Source organism: Haplochromis burtoni, unplaced genomic scaffold, assembly GCF_018398535.1.
Source record: "Haplochromis burtoni strain Fernald_Lab_line unplaced genomic scaffold, NCSU_Asbu1 Contig_50, whole genome shotgun sequence".
In the NCBI taxonomy this organism is placed as follows: Eukaryota; Metazoa; Chordata; class Actinopteri; order Cichliformes; family Cichlidae; genus Haplochromis; species Haplochromis burtoni.
The window spans coordinates 953,391-972,816 of record NW_024582411.1 but is presented as its reverse complement, the minus strand read 5'-3'; the positions used below and the strand labels follow the sequence as shown (position 1 = coordinate 972,816).

The 19,426-nt window shown below is 41.7% G+C and overlaps 1 protein-coding gene and 1 long non-coding RNA gene across 10 annotated transcripts in view; one reads left to right on the top strand and one right to left on the bottom strand.

The window, feature by feature from the left end:
* The window catches only part of zfhx3 (zinc finger homeobox 3), a 284,113-nt gene that overhangs the window by 122,832 nt on the left and 141,855 nt on the right, over nucleotides 1-19,426 (bottom strand). For 3 of the 9 annotated variants that reach the window (XM_014335914.2, XM_042220541.1, XM_042220540.1), the window contains exon 1: nucleotides 12,203-12,644. The exons of 5 other annotated variants lie outside the window; for them this stretch is intronic. The gene's annotated coding sequence lies outside the window, so the exon portion shown is untranslated. Of the gene's footprint in view, nucleotides 1-2,509; nucleotides 10,420-12,202; nucleotides 12,645-19,426 lie in introns of those variants that run through there. One more of the 9 variants, XM_042220539.1, reaches the window with a different exon arrangement.
* LOC106633332 overlaps nucleotides 10,496-19,426 on the top strand; it is a 36,834-nt gene continuing 27,903 nt past the window's right edge. The window contains exon 1 of the long non-coding RNA XR_006054374.1: nucleotides 10,496-11,987. This is a non-coding gene — a long non-coding RNA (uncharacterized LOC106633332). The remainder of the gene's footprint in view (nucleotides 11,988-19,426) is intronic.

Here is a 19,426-nt window from a genome sequence, read left to right as displayed (position 1 = left end):
CCCCCCCCCAAAGTATTTATCATTACATATATGTGTGTGAGGGTAAGTGTATGTAAGCAAATGAAAGTGGGAGTTGCTATAAGTGTAGTAAGGGGTGCAGGTGGTGGCAAACTGTGGAACAAACAGTGAAACTTGGGTAGTAAAATGAAGTGAGACACAGCTCTAAACCAGGTCTTTTACTCTCTTCCTCTCTCTTTGTTTTAGCACAAAACATTTTCACAAGAATGCAGCAAGGCCAGTCTGATGTAGCTGCATGCTGTATGGAGAAAAGTGAGTAAGATATTCTAATGCACACATTTTTATTTCAAAAGAAACAATAACCCATATCATATTCTGAAACAAATAAAAGTATCATGACTGCAGAAAATCCAGGTGTCTGGACCTACAAAACAGGGGAAATAAAGCCTGTCTTTTCAAAACTTAAATCACACGAGCACATGATGATCCCGTGAAGTCACAAACACCAAGTGATCCTAAAGTGTGTCCTCACACACACACAACACTTTTATGAATTGGCGAGAATTAGCTCGAGTCTAGCATTTTTTTTCTTTAATTGTGAATTACACAGCATTTACCTTTAAAATCAAGGACTTGTTGTACTCTCATTACTACAAATAGCAACAAATGACTCAGAAGTCTGTTTTATTCACGTTTGAAACTCGAGTTGTATACAGTAATACAAACAGGGCTACCCTTGATTATTCTTTGGAGCATTGTGATTTTATTAGCAAGCACATCTTTGCACAGGTGCCTAGGAGGAGACTCCGTATTTGGAAAATCTGTAGTGCATCCTGCTGCTCTAAAGTCCCTGACAACAAAGAAAAAAAGAAGAGAAAAAAAAGCAGCAGTGACAGTGAAACCACACAAAAAACCTTCATATTTGGCAGTTAAGGGAGGTGTACCTTTGTCCCCAACCAATGACTATCAGTGGCTCTACAAGTTAATATTTGCTTCTGCCTGCTCATAAATTTGCATTGCATTAAAACCTGACCTAAATGCATTTTTATCACGCAACGTAATTAGCTGAGCATTAGTTGTAGGAGAGCGAGAGTTTTATGTGGTTGAATCCTTTCTGAATGGGTGGTGGCTAAACAAAAGCTATGGGAGGGATGGCTACAGAGTAAAGAAGAGCTGGGCCACCAGATGAAAGAGGAAATAAACAGGGCCAGAGTGCTGCCTCTTTAATCTGCTACATTAACTCCAGCACCACAAGGGGAGGAGCCAGCAAGCAGGCAAACGGCACAGGCACACAAAAGGGGAGTGTCAATGAGGGGGTAATAAGGAAAGACAATGAGTAAACAAGCAGGGGAAGTCCAGGCTTGGCGTGCTAGAAACTCCCTGCTTCTCACTGCCAGGCACACACAAAGGCCCTGCTGTAATTAGCTACCCCAATAGGTTGTTTAGCATTTGCATATAAATGCCCTCACAGGCAAACGCTAAACACGCTGACACAAGCCATGCCCAAAACAGACGTTCGCCACACCTCTACCCTCCAGGAGGTCTCAGGGGTCCACTTATGTTGGGGTACCCCTCCCTCCACCCCGTGCTTGTACCCACTACAGGCAAGCTGGCATCCATTACAAAAAAGGCGGACGGCTCACCATAGTGCGGGTACTCAGTTCTTGTTTCTGGCGAGATTGTGAAACACTGAAGCCAGGCTTCCTGTTGAAGGCCCCACATACCCATCTGTCATGTGAAAGTACATTTTACCCTGACCACAGGGCTCAACGAGACACAGAGTGCAGGTGTCAGTCTGCTGTTTTGTTATAACAAGGCAGGAAAGAACTCATATATATTCCATGTACAATTAAACAGCCATGAACATCTGCACATATGATTGCGCAGTTGTTAAAAAAAAACAAAACCCATAGGAAACAAGTGTTTGGTCTTGATCAGGGTCAAAACTTACAGCCTTGTTTAATGTTCCTGGTCTAGTAGAGAAAAAAAGGTAGATGTAGCAGGAGAGATCAAGCTGACCGATCAAAGACAGAGCCTGAAAACATTAAAAAAAACTTTTCACGCATTTATGTTCCATGATTATGTTTCATGCAAAATGTTTTAACAGGACATGTGCTTCAGTTATACACTTCCTCTTCTGTCTGCTGTTGTTCTGACAATGGCAACTTGTGAAAAATGTCAAAAAAAAAAATATATGAAAAACTACAGAAAGGAAGGAAGTGATGAGACTGGTGTCTGCCCTCCCCCTGCCCTGACCACCGCCTCTCTCTCTTCTCTCCTTCCTCCAAACCCATATTCTCTCCAGTGTAAACAAAAGCTGTGTCATCTACACACTTGTCCTGCTCCTGGTGCTGCTGGGAGGGAAAGAGTTCATCCACACAGCTCCTACGCCATACAAGGGCTACTTCCTGTGTTAATCCTCAGCACAGAGAGCGGTTTTACCAGTCGACTCTGCTTGTTTGCAAGAGTTTTTCTGCGCATTGCTTGTGGCACAGGAAGACCACAGAAAGAAAAGCTATCCGCTAGCATTAAACACTTGGTTCTCACCTACCATGTGGCCTGTTGTTCCCCATCAGGGCATGATCCGACATGAGGAAACACCTGGCTCTAACAAAAGCAGGCAGTAAGAGGAGCCTTTTTTACAGCCTTCCTCGTCCTCGTACAGATACCTCGTCTGATTTGCAGGGACAGCACTGGATTTACATAAGACATACAGCCCAAATTACACAAATGAAGCCTTTTTAAAATCTCAGCCAAATTTGCATGATATAGAGTTGTTATAGGGGAAAAGACATTTTAAGGCTCCACAGAGGAAGGAGAAAACAGTAGCATGAAAGGGAGAAAGTAGAATCTTTATTGTCAAAGAATTGGCACAAGCATGTAAAGAGGAGAAAAACTGTTGTAACAGTCAGTATCCGTTTTGAGTCTAGCTCTTACCTCAGCCTGACTTCCTATATGTGGTCAGGGTGTGTGTTTTTTTTACTCTTTTGTACAACAATGCTTGCAACGTGTTGCCACCTGAGTAAAACTGAAAAGTCACAAGTTCAATAAAAGAGGAAAAGAAAACTTTAATTAAAATGAAACCAAAGTCTAACAGACGTGAAGAAGTTATAAAAGGGATGTTTTAACCTAAAGTCATTATTATAAATTGCCATTATGCTGTCTTATTCTTACATTGGTCTTCATATTCAGCAGAAAAACTAATAGCTCCATAAACTAGCCGGGGCCCCCATCTTCATTCATTAAACAGTAGGGAAAATGAATTCCATGGTGACCAGACGAGGCGAATGACGTCACAAAGCCGAGGTCACCGGTCTGTTACGGCCCTATAGCCTTGTCTCAGCCCCATGGGACTTACCCCACCCCCTCCAGCTTAGGCCAGATCTCAGGTCTGTGACACCAAACATCAGAATGAAAGCCAAACAGTCTACCAGATTTACGCATCAAATACATAAACGCCACGGCGCTGTCATAACGAGACCTCAGCTACTGGGTGCAAAACAGCGCTGAGAACATATGTGGAAGTATAAGGTATATACGAGACAACAAATGCCATGAAACTGGATAAATATACATTTATAGTTGCTTAGGGAGGAAACGAGAGTATGCCTTCTCCTCTGCTGGCCACACACACACACACACACACACACACACACACACACACACACACACACACACGCAGAGTTACACTGTACATCTTCAGTTTTCGGTGTTGCTGTGTGGGAGTCTGCACTCTCTAATCAATTTATTATGAGGCACTGAAGTCCTTATGTTTGTTCATTTAACACAGGGAAAATGAGAAACAGCATTTGTTTTTGGTACAGTGAGACCCAGAGTGAAACCCACATGTGTCTTCGGAGGAGGAAAGCAAAGAGAGGAGACGGGAGAGGCAAAGGCACACAAGACAGAGACACCATTCAGAATAACGTAGAGGCTTGCAGTAATATCGTGGTTTTGAAGAACTGCTAGTTTAATTGCAGGTTGGTGTCACATATAACGTTGCCTGTGTGTGTGACACCTGCCATAAATGGTTTTAACTCGGGACAGTGGCAATTATAATTGAGCCAATCAGAAATCTTTCATAAATCCATGGACATGCTCACTGCAAGAGGTAGATGCTTATTTGACGAGGTGAGACGGCGACAGACGCACATGCAGTATATCTTCTTTTTAATTACAGCGTCTGCCAAGGTGGGACTTTGCTATAAACAATCATCTGTGCATTCGAACACGGTAACACCACATTATAATAATACATTCTCAAATGAAATATGTATATCATGACCTGCATTTGTTTCATTATTACTTGTTTTAGAACTGAAAATATAAAATAATAAAATACAGTGTATAGCTTAAAAACTGAAGGATCCAAGTCTGCTGTCATTTATTCAGCTGGTGCTTTAATTTATTCATTTCATTTGATAATGACTTAGGTGGTGATCAGATTGTATGTATTTAAAAAAAAAAAAAAGCACAATTCCATAAAAATTCATCATACTATAAAGCTCCATGCTGCTTTATATTCACTGAAAGCTAATAAAGAAAACATATATATTGATATTGTTTTCAGGAAAGGACCATCACAGCTATTTTCCTTTATATAATCCAACCAATCAAAGCACCAACTAAAAAAATTAAAGAATTTCGTTTCTGATTTACGTGCACCTTCCAACAAAAAACACACACAAAGAGCTAAAGTTCTTCTCACTATGCAGTTAAAAAAAATATAGTCATGTAGGAGTAATAAAATGCATCAGCATGTTATGTTAAATGCATTAGTAAAAATATAATACACAGAAGGTATGCATACACGGTACAGTGAACACCGAGGAAAAAAGGAAACTATATGCAGAAGCTGAAAGAAAGCTGACATCTGAAGACTATGGAGGCTACAGCACTTAGAGGCCATTTTATTGCTTTGCTGTGGTCAAGTGAGGTGCACTGAGCTCAATTCCACCACAACAATGGCAAAGAGGGCCGCAGAGACAAAAGAGGGCTATCCCTGCTTCTTAACCCCTTCACTGCTGGCAGATCAGTCGCCTAGGGCACCAAGCAAGCAACACCAGGCCACCTCAGGAGAAACCAGGGGAATGACAAATGGCAAGTTTTGACTCGCATGCTCTCTGTACGACATCTTGTAATGCACACATGCCCACATTTAGTTATTTACACAGACAAAACAACAGATGATGTGCGCAAACTCCTAAATAATCTATCGGCGAACAGATGAAGCCGGCTGCCTTTTATGAACAGGAAGCAGCAGTCTGTAGCTTCATCTCAGCCTTGTCTAATGCTGAAATACACTACAGTCTTTCCATCTCCGCCCCTCCCTCGCCTTCTCTTTCTCTCCATCCCCTCAACGTGCAACATGGTCGGGATACTACACATTTGCAAGTGAATTACACTTTTTGTTGGGATTTCTATGAGAGTGTGTATGTGTGTGTGCGTGTGAGTAAAAATAGGAAAGCGGGTGTGAGAGGGAAAGGGTGCTCCTGCCATCACTCTTTTCTTTTCTTCTCTCTGTAATCCTGAGGAGGATAAGCTGTGAGGTACACAGAGAGGAAGTGCCATAGACCTGCTGGGGTCCAGCACATCCCAGCGGTACATTCCTACCGCCCAGCTATCAGACACTCATAACGCATAGACAGATGCAGACTAATACCTCCTTAGGCAGACATAACTACTGTTTGTCACAGTCTCAGAGCGGAGTAGATGCTATGCAAAAGCACAGAAAGGGAATTAAAATCATTATGACCTAAATCTGAAATCAAAACTAAAGCTACAACCAAGAAGTGAAAAAAGAAAATAGAATATCACTGCATTAAGAAAAAACACTCGAATTGCAGTTTTACCTCACTGTATCAGTGAATCAGTCAGTAAGTAAATACAAAAAAAGTCAAATACAGCTTGTTTATGCACGTGTAGCAGTGTTAACACAGGGCACAGTAGCAGAGGAGAATGACTTGCATGGAGGAACAAATATTAGCATCACTTTCACATAGTATTTGATCCGTTATTTTAAAACACACACACTTTAATTGGTATTAATATAAACCATGATTTTAGGTCATTAGATGACCCTGGCATAAATTAGCAACAAGAAAAAATGGCGTGCTGATGGCTTCTTTTATATAAAATATTTATTTTATTACTAAATGCTGGCATCTATTCAATAGGTCAATTATATGAATAACATAATAATAATAATAATATTATAATAATAAAATATATATATGTATATTTATTAGACATATATAGACACGCACACACGCACTGAAAGCAGGAGCTATGCAGCTGATGCACTGTCACTTTTCTGAACCTGTCACTCCCTCTCCCTCATGCAACCCACACACACCCACGCACACACGCACGCACGCTTACATTTCGGTTACACAAAGTAGATTTCACAGACACAGATAAACAATGCGAGGGCAGTTATCACTCCACAGAGCACAGTAACACAGAGGAAGAGGAAGAGGATGACAAAGAAATAGGGGAGGACAAAAAAGACGGCGTGTGTGTCGTCAGAGTCACAGGCCAGAGGGGCCCATGTATTGTTCCAGGGCTCAGTGTAGAGAGAGAAAGGCAACCTGGGCTGCCTCTGTCTAAGCGTCCTCCATGTTTTATGCATTCTGCCCTTTGTGATGATAAGCACTAGCGTGGAGGGTGGAATGCTGGCCTCCAGGGTCCAAGAGAAGGGTGGGCTCATGGGGGGCTGGGGTGCCGCTCAGTTCAATTTTGCAGCCCTTTGAGTCCTCCCTGTCATCCCTACCCTGCCCGCGTGTAGGCATATGTAGCCTTATGCCGACGCAAAACCGATGTTCCTCCCATCCCTAAATGCAAGAGCTAGCTGCTGCTGCCTCAGATAGGATGCACAGTCAGTCATAGCTACCACACACACATGCACAACACACACTCACCTTTTACGATACTGCCAGTATACTGCCGGGACAGGCATGCATCACACAGCTTTTCCACTCACAGTCGATACAGCAACCCAAAAATAAAACAGTCTTTATCACTGTTACAACACCGCTATCTATCAAGCAGCCTTATTTGCTGCAAAACTGATATTGTACATTTATTACAGAAGCAATACTGAGATTCTAGTCAAGGACGGAGATGCACAAACACATTATAATCCCCTTTTCATGACTTCCACGGCACTAATTTATTGTTAAAATTGAATGAAAATTTGTATAAATTTGTGTCACACATTATTGTACTCTGTTCCATGGCAGACAGTGAATACCCTTCACTAAAGGGGAGAAAGTCAAATTAGACGTCACACTTTGCTCCTAAACATGGGGGGGGGGGAGTGTTCTTCTCCTTCTCCCCATCTTTCTAATGTCTGTATGATAAGAGAGCGATGTTGCGTCCTCACAACACAGGTCTGCTCTGATTTGAACGCTGGCTTAGATTTTTGGAAACTGTTTAAAATTAATAAAAGCATCGACTACAAAAACAAAAGGGTATCATATAAAGACCTTGATGGGGAACACTCAAAAGATATTAGATTTTCAGAACGGCAGTATGCCCACAAATCTGAACGCTGCTGCGCGCACACATACACACACACACACACAGACACGCGCGCATCTTTCTCAGTCATAAATCTTGTCTACCACAATGATTTAACCAAGATTGTTAACACGATAACATATTGTGAAAGAGTAAACCACAAAAAAAAAAAAACCCAACCAATTTCACTTAAAGATAAAAGGATGACACTGAAGATGAAGAAAAGCTCGGAAGAAAAAATGACAGGGAGAGAATTATAAGGAAAAAAGGAATGGCTTTCTGAGGATAAAGAGGAACTCTTTTTGGACACTGGGGGCCACTGGGATTAGGGATCAGGTAGAGAATTCATGCACACACTGTAGGCATGCTTACGCACACACACACACACACACACACACACACACACACACACACACACACACACACACACACACACTAGAGTATGACATCCCTTCTATTCTTCCATCCCACTTTCTCACTATCTGTGTTTAACTAAGACACCCTCCTCCCCCTGCCCGCTTCTTTATGATAGCATGACATAAATACTGCAAATACTGGCCTCGGCTGCAGGACAGCTGGAAAAACTGGTCTTTGTTGCATGACCATGCATCAAAATCACACATCAAATTCAAAAGCCATCGTCTGTGATCACTGCCAGGCACATATATTGTACTATCTGACTTACATGCAGACAATACACAGAAAGGAGGAAATAACTGTCTGGTGACTGTTTAATAACCGTCCAATAACAATAATAATAATAATAATATGGAGAATTTTTTTTGCATAAATCAGTATGGATTTTTGTTTTCTATATGTACATACACACACTTTATCTGACACAAGTGAAACTGTGCTGAATGTCTCCTACATGGCCAAAGCCTACTGTTTCACCCAAAGAGGGCTCTCTCCGACAGAGGACATGGCAGCGAGCTCTCCCACGGCACCGGTGCCCAAGCACGGAAAGGTGGGAGTTAAGGAGAGCGAAACGCAAAAACACAGAGAACAGGATGGTAAGTGAAAGAGGGAGGAGAGAGAGAGAGAGTGAGAGAGAGAGGGGAGATGGAGAGGAAGAGAAGGGGTTACGACAGCCAGAGGCGCTGTCTCCCCTTTCTCTGTGCTACCCCCCCAAACCATGGAACATGCCCATCTGTGATGACTGCAACTCCCCTTTATCTCGTTTACAAAACTGGACCTGCTGTTCCCACTCATTCGGTCAAGTGACACCTGAATTCTCTGAATATACCTGTCATCAAATATTGTAATGGAAGATGAGGGGGTGGCTAAGTGCAAACAGTGGACAACCGATTTGTTGCCGTGCAAGATCAATGGCAACTGCACATCTCCACAGCAAATACTGACATCATATCAGAGCTTTACGACACCAAATATTGCCTTCATGTTATGAATAACAATCGCAACACAAAGAACACAGAAATAACCAGGTGTGAGTACACGATAAATCACAACCAGAATCACGCTTCACAACGAAATGCACCACAGTGCTATTGGGGTGGAGAAGAAAATCAAATCCAGTTGATTTCAAAGAAAGAAAAAGAATTTAGATACTTGTCCATCATGTTCACATAACAATCCCACCGTGTGATGTCAAAAAGATCAAATTATAACACTAATAAAATTCTGATAAAAATAATTACAATTAAATTTGGGAAATAAATCCATAAGCTATATATTTTTTTCTTTTATTGTCAACATAGGGAATATACTACCTTCATATTTTGCTTAGGTGATTTGCAATACCTATTTGTGTTGAAATGTTTTGGATTTGTGGAAATATTAAAAATGAGCTTTTGGCAAAAAACACTCTTCTAAACAAAAATGATAACCTAGTCTTGAGAAAGATATTAACGGAGAGGGAGAAATAACTCTGATCACAAGAAATCAAATCAAAATAAATACGATGGCCTCAAATATTTCTACACAAGCTGTCTGTGGTAAATACATCACTCTGGTAGCACTTTAAACCTGAGCGGAATACTTCCACTATCACAGTCAGAGATGAGCTTGAGATACTACAGTTAGCGACACCAAACACAGCTCCTGACAATTTGTGAAATAGATTACACAAAAATAAAGCCAGTGACATTCCTATACCTTTTCCTAGAACTGTTATAATTAAACATAAATATGACAATGAGGCAAGACAGGAAAATCAGACAGGTGAGATGACAGTAAACATTTCTGCTGTCTTTGTTTTGTAAGGTAAGAGGGAGAGAGAGGGAGGATGTGGAGCGTTAACTGTCAGGCAGGGGAGGAAGGGAGATCACTCATGTTTTGGCACAGCAGCCTACCTGTCCTATATTAACACCTTTAAAATTCGAAGCACATAAAAGTTACTGTTGCAATCGCAGAAAGACACTGGAATACAAAGTACAGAAGAAGAAAAAAATGACTTAAATGTGAATCAGATTACCGATAAAAATGCAAAGAAAAATAAGAATGCTGGTCTCTCCTCTCTCTGGCAGTGCTAATCTCTTTCTGTCTGCTCCTCTACAGCCTGAAAGGTAGGGATCTGTTTACCTGACCTCTTCCTCTGATTGCTCCTCTATGGCCCATGGCTATCTGACCCCTCTGCACTCCTACCCTCAGCAGCACCCCCACCCCTTTTTTAAGGGGGGGGGGGGGGGGCTTTCTCTTGCAACCTCTTGACTACATGAACGTTTAATTTTATTAAACCCGTTACCGATCTATTTTCGTTTCTCCCATCCTAAAATAAGTCTTAATCCTGCAGATGCTGACAACCATACGGGCTTTGTGTGGCTCCCAAAACATGCCAACAACTAGCCTACCATCACCCTGTTCCCCCAGCCAGACCCACTCTCTCCCCATTATCCCTCGGCTGTTTGCGAGGGGGTTTCCTCTCTGTCTTTTTTATCTCTGCTCTCACTCCATGACCCCTGTTCCCCCCGTTTCTTGCTGTCTGACCTACCCCCCCACCCTCACAGACAGACACACACAGCTTCTCACCCCCCTTTCTGCTTCCCCAAACGGTACACATATCCTATCAATGCCTCTGCTCGCTCGGAAAAACCTTTTTCTCTCTTTCTATTCCCGACTCTGTGTCGCGAAATATATCGCAGATTACCTAATCATTCTCGCCGCTTTTTTAAAAAGCCGTATATAGACCAAGTCCTCCTGAAAAGTAGTCGTTATGTTTGAGGATATTTACAGAAATTTTCATCTTTCAATTACAGTCAAGGCAACAGAATTTCCGATTTCTTTATTTTTTCCGATCAGATTCATGTTTTTTGGGAGGGGGAGATTAGTTGGCCTATCAAAGCTATAATCAACTGTATTGGGGGGAAAAAGGCCTCTTCAGCTGAGACCATCTCTTTCAAAAGGCGTGTGTTTTCCACTCAACAATGCAGTCTGTTCTATTTTGAAGATATCCAGTTTGACTTTCTTTTCTCTCTCTCTCACTCTTTTTTTTTTATTCCTACAAGCGATCACTAAATGCATTCAGTGACCTGCAGGTTTAGCCTGGACCACGCTTAAAGTTTCCGGCAGTAACTTTGGAATGATAGTGTCTGCTTAAGGTCAGTCAAATGAGGCAATGTGTTGTTGTCTTTCTGGTCAACGTTTCTCGGGGAAAAGTCTTTTCTTGAAAGTCAAGATACGGTAGCCAAGTAGTTCGAGGCAGAAGACGCAGGCTGTCGCCGTCTTCCCTAAAATGCATGTCTGCTCTGTGCAGCGCTGCTCAGACTCTCAGGCTGTCCGTGTACAAGGTCCTGCTGATCCGCTCCTGTCACGAAGGAGACCCTGGGCTCCGTTTTTCCCTCAACAAACCACATTCACATTGCACACACCGCGCCCGCAAACACAAACCCGCTCATGCACGCACACACACACACGTCGATCGATTTGCATGTGACTCCGTCAGTGAATGAGCGAGTATCGACTTAAAAACAACGCTTGAAAGAGGCAAACCGCTATGAAAAATAAAAAAGAAAAGATGGACAAAGTGGGGTAAAGGGGGGAAAGTGTAGCTAGAGGAACTAAGGCAGGGCGGAGGGATTGCCCATTTCAGACAGAGACGTGTCGGAGAAGAACAAAAATGTCTTTATCCAGAAGAGGATTTTATAAGCACACGACGTTGGTGAAACCCCGTGGATGTGGCAAGTGTGAAATCTGTCAAAATTTAGAAAGAGAGAGATGTTCCCATCTGCCGGACACACACGGACCCCACTAGCTGGACTTGGAGCTCCTTTTCTGGGCAGCGCTCATGTGGAGCTGCCGCTGCCCTTCGTCCGCCGCTCAGCACAGCCCTCTCTCATTGCGTTTGTGCCTCAAAACACGTTTCTCGACAACCACAAACCCTCTACACCTTTCCCCGATCCCACCGAAAAGCACACATTTGTTTTAAAACCGTGCTTTTTTTATTCCCCCCCCCTCTCTCCACGATCAACTGCTTGGAGTGGATCGCTGTCTTGCCTATTTCTTATCTTCCATTCATGAGGAGGAGAGGACGGACGCTGATGTAAACACAGGTAACGATACGAATAAAAATCGAGAATAAACCAACTACTTGCATGAAATGAACTTGTGATCGCCAGCCTTTTCTCACAACGTGAGAATAGCCAGGTCCGCTACACGAAAAAAACTACGAACAGATAGGAGAGGAGAGATTCAGATAAGTCAGACAGCGAAAAGAATAGGATCGCTGAAACAGAGGAAAAGAGACAAACGCAAAGTTGAAACTTACAATTTCTCGCTGCCGGTTTGTGATCCTCGCTTTTTAATCCAGTATTGAGATGATTTAGCTAAAGATCCCATCAAGGCAGTCCCCTTTTGGTCAGTTTGCGCTTAGGGTGGCAAAAGAAAGATCATTGTTGTTGCGGAGTGTAAAAAACGAAGTAGGTACTATTAGTTGTTAAAGGCAATATAAAAATAATTTGGATGCAAAGCAGGCGATGAGTCTTGTGTTAGAGGGAGCGAGGAAGAGGTGAAAGTGAGATCTGATGATTGAAAAGAAAAAACTCTTTGGATCTTTATTCCTGCTAATTAGTTTCCTGCAAAAAATGGCTGTGATTAATTCAGTGCGCATGTGCTTCATTACACAGGCACGAAGGGAAGGGCTAATTAGCCGCCTTCTGGATCAATAAGATTCAGCAAAGGAGAGAGCTCGGGAGAGAGAGGGAGGGAGGGAGGGAGAAAGAGGAGGGAGGGAGGGATGGATGGATAGATACAAGTAGAAAAAAAGAGGAAAGTAATGATCAGGAATTGAAAATATGGAATTAAGAACAGCGGAAAGTAAGAGTTTGATTAGAGGAAAGGCAGCGAAAGTTAATAGTGGAGCAGGCAGCCGTAGCAGGCAAAGCCCGGTGCCACGGACGCAGCTTTTCTTCCGCTCTTTTTTTTTCCTCCACTTTTTGAAAACGTTTTCTTGTCGCGGTTTTTGCTTTTTAAAATGAAAGATATGCACATGTTTCGGTCACTTAAAGCGCATAAGCAGCCCGGCTTTATTTTATTCAGTCTCTTTTGGGTCCATGCGAGCCAATTTGGTCTCGTCAAAGCTGCACGGAGGGTTATGTTTCTTCTTCTTCTTCTTCTTTTTTTTTTTAAGTGAGTTTAGATTGTACGTTTAAAGAAGTTATTGAAAACCAAATCAGACTCTCGGCAGCTGAAATGACCAGAAAAGTTCGCCTGCTAGTCATCGGCACAGTGTACCTGTAACCATTCAGCGACCTGTCGTGTTTGCAAAGAACTACAATAAACATTTGCGGGAGGGATGATTATTTTTTTCAAAGCGATTTCCACATCTATGCAAAAGTGTACTGTAACAGCAGCATGCAGGATGCCAGGGTATAGCTTACTATTGTAACCTGCAAAAAACAAAGGGAAAAAAGAGCATGCTTAGTTCCCTGGATATTAGAACTAACAGGTTATATGTACGTGTACATTTATACATTTTGAAGCATTAAGAGGAAAGCCACTTGCCCAGAGACTGAAGTTGGCATTAAACAGCGGTGTTGCGCGCCTTCAAAAATGTCAAACTTTGATCAACTTCGTGTAGATCGACCCTTGCAAAATCATGGAAGGGAATCCTTTTGAATTCTTGCGTTTATTTCCCAAATAAAAATCAAATCAAATTAAAACAACGGTGACTGGCTCAATGGTGAGACGTATATGAAAGTCTACTGCAACTTTAGAGCAATGAGGTGTTTCTCAACTCGCATAAAAATGTGTGTGCGTATATTTAAGTGAAATAAAGCAAACAAAGCCATGACACCTGACGGAAATGTGAAATTGTCAAATTCGGTTTTATAGAATAAGACAGAGCAAAATGCAAGTTTGACGGGGAAGGTATGAAAAGGACGTGTCGTCCTTACAGTTACAGCCAGTTCCAAATTGCAGACCAAATAAAATTCAGCACAATATCTTATAGCAGTGTTGGAATATAAAATAATTTGTTATTTAAGATATTAGGAGAACCCCATAAAAGCTTTAAATATTTTTTTCTTTTTTTCCTGTAAATCTGGCAAACTCGTGAGAGCTGCTTTTATTCGTACAGTATGCAAAGAAAATTCAGCTTCTTAAAAAACTCCAACCAAATAAAGAACTTGTTGAAACCACAACCATATACATGTGTGTTATATCTAATTTAATTTTTAAGGCTATTTATAATGTGCATAAGCCTGAAGTAGCTATTTAAAAAATATACATATATTGTTTCTTACCCAGCACATCAGTGAAAGGCTTGCTGAAACACAGAGGAGTGATGGGGAAACAGGCTATCAAGACATCTATTACTAAACTGATTTTGTTTGTTGGCAGCATCGTGTTCAATAAGTGCACCTTCTCTTAAATAATAATAATAACACTATAAATGTGTGACAAGGTGACAGAGTTGTGTCAGGCGTTTTTTTGTTTTTTGTTTGGTCCACTCCGGCCTGTATGCATGGAATTTGCTATGCTGTGATAATTACACTGATATTATGACAGGAAGCCCAGGTGGACAGTGTCTCATCTCATCCTGAGGTGTTTCGTGTTCAGGAAATTCTGAAAGCCTTTATGATCGATCCGAACATGAATTTGTTGAGGTTCTGCGTTTGTTTGTCTTAATAATATTTCCGTAAAGCACGTCTCCTCTGTAACTGATGTCCCATCGTTTCCTCCGAATGAAAAGACCGCATTGCAAAAAATCAACCTTTGAGTCTCTCAGTGCTCTTTGTTATGATAATTTTATTGTTGATTCTCCGAGGAAATGGACAATCCCTCACTCTTAGTGTGCACACTTTCTGTGCAAACACTTCCATATAGAGTCCCTGGTCCACTGAATACAAGCAGTAGCTTTCCCTGATAACACAACGTGCCATGTTTATTGAAACAATACGGATTTGTTAGCCTGGGTCTATATGGTGAATTCAGACGCAGAGTTAACAGTTAAAAGGCAAACATAGCCCGGCCGAAACATTGCCCAATCATACAGATTCAAAGTACTCAGTATACAAAGCTTTGGTAAGAAACGACTTTTAACCGGGTTAATAAATCTACCGAACATGTATTTTGTTTGTTTGCTTGTTTTCGCGTGTCTCGGATAGAAATGCATGGCACAGACAAATCTAATGTGTTTCATTTTTATTATTTTTTTTCGAGGATCTCACACAGCCGATGTGTTTAGCCTTTTGTGATGGTGCAGTGGCGAAGATGGTAGATGAATGCTAGACCATATTTTATATTTTCCAGGGGCCTTTGACTTAAAGGTTAGAAAGGTTATGAAACCCCATGGGACCCGGCGTTTCTACAGATCCAATAGCATATATTCCTTTGAAGAGCCTATGAAAATCAAACTTCTTACATTGTATCCTATATGGCTAAGACCCAACTCCCCCCTTCCATCGCTCTCTTTCTCTCCCTCCCTCCCTCTCTGTCTGTCTCTCCCCCTTCTCTCTCTCCCTCTCTCTCTGCTGGTAAAATATATGGTGTGCTGTAACACGGCATTTCCTCAGCACTTGCCTTCCACAAGCCACGGTAGGCACTGATACCTGTTTTTAAGCAATGCGGCATCGCCTGTATAGCATGCCCCTCTTAGAAAAACAAGACAACTGCATCGCCCCTTCGAACAGCTCGCATTTTTGCAGTGTGAGAGGCAGTCTGCAGGAATCTCGAGGATTTGCGACGTGTCTGCTCTCTCGGGAAGAAGAGATTGTAAAAATGAATAGGTTGAAAACAGCGTGCGAGAGGAGTTAAAGGGGCTGCGAGATAATAAAAGAGTGTGGTGTAATTTGAGGCTTGTAGGAGGCAGCTTTGAGCCAGTCAGTCGCCTAAAGCCTAACAATGCAAACTTCAGTTTACAAATTTATGCAAAGGCCTGATTGATATTACTCCATCAGCGACCATATTGAGTATAGTGTAGGCTAAATCAAAGGCAGAGCAGTCAGGCAGAGGCCTTGATGCTTTTAGGGCCTATGCATCACTGAAAAGAGAAAAAGGGGGAACTGACAGGGTCTGAAGCTTTTGTGTTACCACCATTCAATTGCGCCTCTCAGTGGGAAGGATAACTGTCCACGTGCCAGCCTCAATAGGCATACATCGATGAGTGGCATTGCAAATTCAACACAACCTGTGGCTATGACAGCCCGTGGATATGACAAAGAAAGGCAGAGGAGCTTAAAAATGCAAAATTCTCCGTAGATGCGGAGCACATGAAAGTGCTTGACCATATGAAGGACTGCAAGGAACAAAACTGTGCATTCAGAGGGCAGAGCCTCCCTCCCCCCAATAATCGTCACTAACGTGCTTGGACCGGCACTCTGTGATGGTTGTCAGAGACCCACGTGTAGCACTTGTCAGCTTTTAGAAATATTTACTTTAATGTGTTCAAATTAAATTACATTTACTTTATTTAACAGATCGGCTACCGTGCTCCCGTGTTACGCGTGCCCGCGCGTGTACGCCATGCACTCGGAATCCCAGACAAAGCACAAAGGGAAACAGAGGAAATGAGCAGGGGTGAAAGTATTTAAAGATGAAAGCTGCTATCGAGAAAAGTCATATAACTTTATAAAGAGATAACGACCATTATATTCCGAAGGATTTAGGGATTTAAGATGTTCATAGGCTGCAATATTAACAAGAGGAGTGTCAGTCATGTGTTCAGGCTATGGTAAACAGATATGAAAAGGGCATCAGGAAATTCTTAAGGAAACCGACTGAGCGAGCTTATGCTGTGAAAATATAAATAAAAATTGCGTGTGGACTCGAAGCTCAGGCTGAGACACAAAGGGAAACAACACAAATATTTTTTTAACGACGAAAATTAAATTGATTTTTCTTTTTAGTGAAGATGTTAATGACACATTTAAAAGACGCCACACGCACGGCCCGCGGGTTCGATCCTCCGCTCAGTGACCCCAGCTGGGCTGATAATAGGCTAGAAAGACTGGAGCCCAGGTTACCCATCTTAACTGTAAATACAGACATTTAAAAACTTTTCAATATATTATTATTTTTCATAAAAAGGTACAACTTACTGATGCGGAATAATTTGAAATTTTGAGAAAATACAATTTTCTTAAAATCATGTTTGTTGTTCTTTTTCCCCTTTTCCCTCACTCAATAATCAATCGAATGTAACAGTTGAGCCTGCGCTGTTTACCGCTGCAGAACCCACGAGAGAGGCTGGTGTCCGGCTCCGTGTGTCTAGGGTGGATAGGGCAGCACAGCCAGGTGCAATGGGAGCGCCCTCTTATGTTCAGCCTGACCACTGGGATCAAGTAGCGCATCAGCTCTTTCATGGAAGCCAAGCGCCTGCGGACCCAGGTCTTTGCAAAAGCGCACCTTTGCCTTTGAGTCTGTGGTTGCATCTTAAAAACGGACTCGAATGTAAACGAGGCACGCAAACACGTTCAGGTTATCGCGTGGACAAAATAGGCGAGGGATTTCAACGTTGGAAATCACAGACATTTCAGTCAAACGTGTTTTTTGTTTTGTTTTTGTTTATTGTTTTTTTTTAACCGACCATTAAGGACACGAGATTCACTCCGAAAATTATCCTAGTTTTGAAATAGCCTCTGACTGACCGAGAGCGAAACAACATGCCCAGCTCGGATCAAACCGAAATTTTGGCCTAATTAGCGGGGCTTCCTGCAGAAATCTGCTGATACACAACTTCAGAAAAGAGAAAAATAAATAATCAAAAGTGCAGCTATTCCCCTTCTAAATTAACTTTTTACAATCGTTTTGGATTGGGGACTATAAATGTAACATGCTTTGCACTCTACACATGATTTCCCACCATCATCCTTGAAGGATGTGTGCCACGTGCCTTGTGGACAGGGGAAAAACATCTTTTTGCAAACCTTTACTTATAACTATTTTATTTCCTCGGCTTTATTCTCTAAACCAGCAATTTAAAAAAGTAAACCTACACACGCCTGTGGCCTCTAGCTTTCTAGCCCCCCACCCTCCCCCCTTTCCCCCTCCATTTTTGGCACCCCCAGAATGTTCCTGACTGGATGCAGCTGATCACTGTGGTGGATCTTTTGTTTATCAAAATCAAATGCAAAGTTTGGACTCGTCTTTGGTGCTCTTTCACTTACACTCTTGCCTATCACATATCACATAGTGTGTTGGATCATTTTATTCATATTTCACATGTTTTCTAGATTTATTAGAGTATTTTCATGGATCTATTTATTTGCTTGTGTATTTTTTCTGTAATGTCTTATAAGGGGATATTCTACCTGCTGTTGTATTTGCTTGTTTATTTCATGTGATTTTATTTTTTATTAAATTTTTTTAATATTGCTCTTTTATTTTAGGTTGTTAATCCAGTGCTTCTGAAATAAAATATTGATATTAAAAAATTCCCTTGGACAAATATGCCCTGCACGTTTCTTTTCTTTTTTAAACTCTTTTGAGATTGCATGCTACATCTGAAATATGTCTGTTGACAATGTAAAATTGTTTTTATTTTTTTAACCTACATGTTAACGATAGATACATACAAACCAGCAACACGGGGGTAAAGCTTACGTCATATTTCTGAATGCTACATGAAGTGTAAAAAAAAAAAGAGAACCTGCTTCCTGCTGCTGGTGTTGTGATTTTAGAGTTTGGGATAGAATAAATGACGAGCGACCGTCTGGTCAGTCTGTCTCATTTACATGAGAAAAAAGAAGGCATATCAATTCCTCTCTCTCATCCATTTACTCGCCCTGCCAGTACTGCCTTATTAATGATCAAATGCATTATTCAGAAACAGTTTTGACGTTTGGATTTTGGAAATACGGTCGTGTTAACCCATAATTATTCTGTCAATATTCGAAAAATGTCGTAAAACATTAAAAAATCTCCGATGTTTTGCTGTATTTGCTTGATTGTACAGATTATTTCCCCCTGACCACTGCGACTGAATCGCATCAAGAAACACACACACACACACACACACACACACACACACACACACACACACACACACACACACACACACACGTTCCCCCAAAAATCAGCGAGCGTGACTCCTTGTCTCACTCTCCCTGTTTCTCTGCCTCCTTCCCCTCTGTGCATGGTTTACATGAGCGTGTGTATCTGCGTGTGTGTATGTGTGTGGTGGTAGAGGGGGCATCACTCTGTCGCATCATATTTTATAGGCAGAAAATTAAAATAATACTAATACTAATAATAATAATAGTTGTTGTTGTTATTCTTGTTGTAATCGCCGTAGTGGCGAATTGCAAGTGTACAAATGTTTCACAAACCACTGTAAAAACAACAGCACAAAAGTGCGTGTGAGCAGTGATATTCTACAGCAGTCCAGCCTCATCACACCTCACCTCTTTCAAGTACACAAAATCATTTTCAGCCACTTTCTTTTAAACTAATGATTTATATTAGCGATTAACTCCACACACACACACACACACACACACACACACACACACACACACACACACACACACACACACACACACACACACACACA